This window comes from Austrofundulus limnaeus, unplaced genomic scaffold, assembly GCF_001266775.1.
Source record: "Austrofundulus limnaeus strain Quisiro unplaced genomic scaffold, Austrofundulus_limnaeus-1.0 Scaffold54, whole genome shotgun sequence".
Taxonomy (NCBI): domain Eukaryota; kingdom Metazoa; phylum Chordata; class Actinopteri; order Cyprinodontiformes; family Rivulidae; genus Austrofundulus; species Austrofundulus limnaeus.
In genome coordinates, this window is record NW_013952456.1 from 2,456,320 (window position 1) to 2,459,788 (window position 3,469).

Sequence of the window (3,469 nt, forward strand, 5' to 3'; positions counted from 1 at the left end):
TAGTTAGCAGATTAGCCTTTTCACTGACATTGAAAACCATTAGCGAACCAGTTAGCTTCTGGTAAATAAGGTTTTGCCAACTTAATGTTCAATGAGCTAACTAACAAACCAACATCAAAAGGTTTTTTAATTCAGTTCGGTTTATTTATATAGCGCCAAGTCACAACATAGGTCGTGTCAGTGCACTGAACACAAAAATCATTCCAAAGAAACCAGCAGATTTTTATGTCTTTGAGACATGCTTAGAACTTCCATTATTTTTTTCCCATGTTTAGAATTAGCAAAACTGTAGTTAGCAGATTAGCTTTTTCACTATTAGCCTCTGCTAAACTAGTCAAAAAGAAAAAATAAGTAGGTTTTCTGGATGGGTTCTTCTTTAGTGAAACATTTCTTCTCTCCTCCAAGAGACTTCTTCAGTCTGATGAGTTTCAGGTGAACTCAGCCTTATAAGCACTGCCTCCACATGGACAAACAGGTTAGTCGCATAACAAAGAGGGCCATCGCCTAACAATAGGCTTGATTAGCTCTATTGTTCATGGAGGATCATGTGCCCCATCACCTGACCCGTGACGTGTTATGTGTATGTACTGAATGCAAGGAGGGCTCGACATCCCCGTCTGCTAAATTAGGTTTTGCTTACTTTAAGTCCACTTGTCCAATTGGAAAATGTTGCTCTTGATCCAATATGGAAGCTTTCAAGATGGCAGCTGTGTTCTGGATATAGCCTAAAACAGTGATTCCCAACAAGGAGTGAGTGTACTGCTTGGGGTACGCGAGCATATTACAGGGGGTATGTGGAAAAATGTCCCAGGTGTATAAAAACTAAATAAAAATAGGACTGGGATATGTAGGGCCCTATGCTTTCTGCAATGCAGAAATAACGGATTTGACACAAAATGGAATCCAGTACAAAACTCAGAATCTCAGAATTTGCTCATTTGGTCGAGTTTCTGATGTATTTTGGACGCTGCTGCTTCCTGCACCTGCCGTTACCTGGTTTATTGTTTTAATTACCTATTCACTTTCAAGGCAACGTATTTATCTTTTATCTTTATTTGAAAAGAATAGAATGCCTGAGAACTAAACATTCTAGTGGGGTTAAATAAATAATTTTCATTTAATAATCAGTTGTTGTACCAGTTKTATCAGTTGTAGTTTTGGAGAATCATCATTACGTTTGACAGAGGGGGTACTACTGGTATGACAAAATGGATCAATGGGTACACAAGTCTCAAAAGGTTGGGAACCACTGGCCTAAAAAACAGACCTCCTTGCCCATTACTAACTGTAGTATTCAGATATTACATCATTTTCACTTTTGTTTCTGAGCTAAAAGGGTGTCCTGATCCTTTTGACTCACTCTGTACTTTTTTCTTTATTGTTGACTGTTTAAATCTTTAAACTGTGTATTTAAAATACACATTTATTACTTTAATAATTAGTTATTTAATGCTTCAAAGACAGCTATGTAACAGAATAATAAGGTGGGACATTACCTAATTTCCCTCTGGGATCAATAAAGTATTTTTGAATTTGAATTGAATTGAATTGAAGCCCCACATTACTCGTGCAGAAACTCTGGTTCCAAAAATATAACATGGCAGCTTCACGAGAAGGTGGGACAACTGGTCGAAGTGTTATGTCTATGGTCACAAGCCGAAATTTGGGATTCACTGCCGCACAAATATAAAATSTACTTCTCCGTAACTAATCTGAACCTTTTATTAAGCTCCATCAGATTTATGAGGGCCACATAAATATATGTAAATTACTATACCTGAAAAAAACAAACAAACAGATGATTGCAAGTTTTATTTCTATATTTTTTACCTTTCACTTTAGCTTCCCGTATCTATCAGCTCTGGCTGTTTTGTCCCTCCCCCTCACTTTTATCTATTTTTTTTTATCTCGCTCCGTTTTTACCCCCATGTTGTGTGTAAGTAAATCAATGGACATACACTTTATGCCATTTATTGATCCTTTCATATGTCTGTCCTCACCCTGTTCTGATTTCTGCCCCCCCCCCCYTTAATCTGCCTCTCTCCCCYTCTTTCCCCTTTTCTCTCTGCCAGTCTCTTTCTCTTTTTATCTCTCGCTGTGGGAAATCCTATTTATACGGCTGGCACCTTCATGCCTCTGCTGAAGTGTGTGTTTGATGTTAGTCTAAGTGGTTAACATAATATGAGCCCTCAAAGAGATTATATTCAGCCACTCATACACGTACACCGATACACAATTTTAGGCTTTTTGCTCGGCTTTTCTCTGCACAATCTGAGCTTTTTAGTATTCTCCAGCCTGCGCAGCACTTATTATCCGTGGCATTCTCCTACTGTCCACATGAATACGCACCTTTGTTCCTCGATCTGCTTCCTGGAATGATAAAACCTGGTATTATCTTTTTGTTATTTATTATTGCAGATGGAGCCATCATTTCATGACCCCCCGCTGCCTCTTTTTCCTCCTCTCCTCTGCATGCATATGTTTTTATTTATTCAGACCTCTCTCTCTCCCTCTTTCCTGCCCTTGCCCCCTCCCTGTGTATTTACTCAGACACATCTCCCTCTTTTTTTTTTACTCCATCTCTCCCCACTTTCTGTGCCCATGTGTCCAGCTTTTGTTACCAGCCTTGTTTCCATAACAACTGCGACCTTTCGCTCAGTGCATAACCATTTTTGATCAGAAGTAGAGAGAGACGAAAACGAGATGAGACAGAGAGAAACAGTGGGGAGGGACTGAAAGGGTAATGTTACTCAGGTAGTGCACCAAATCAACGAGAAAAAAGGTGAAGATCCTCGAACAACACGAGAAAAGGAAACTTTTCTTGTTTTGTTTCTCTCTGTCATTCATGAACATTAAGTATCATTTGATCAGATTTATTTATATATTTATATTTTAAAAGGACTTGTTCAGTTGTTTCACAGGCTTCATGAAGGTCGTTTGCTTGTTTGTTTGTTTGTTAATCCACTTACCTCTGACCCGTGAATCATTCAGGCATAAAAAGGCTCAAACAACAAGCCAGTATTTTGTTAACACAGACAACTTAACAAATATATTTAAAAAAAGATTTTAATTTAAGTTTTTATTTGACATTAGCATTGACTTGTTYGACTTGTTGCCCTCAGGAAAGCGCTACAGGTGCACCAGAACAAGAACAAACAGATTCAAGAACAGCTTTTTCCCAAAAACCATCACCTTGAACTCTSACAACCAGCTGACTCTTGATTTACAAGCAGCGAGGAACTCACCTACTGTGAAATAAATACATCTGTGGGACACAAGTCACTTTATTTGTTAATGATCACCTGCAATACCAGCATAATCCATATACCTCAATATACAAAATGTGCAATATTTAAACAATGAGCAATATTGTCGTTTCACTTTCTTCTACTTTAGTTTCACATTTACAACTGACTCTCATTGTGCGTTTTTATTGTTGTATATACAGTATGTAGGTATATGCATATAC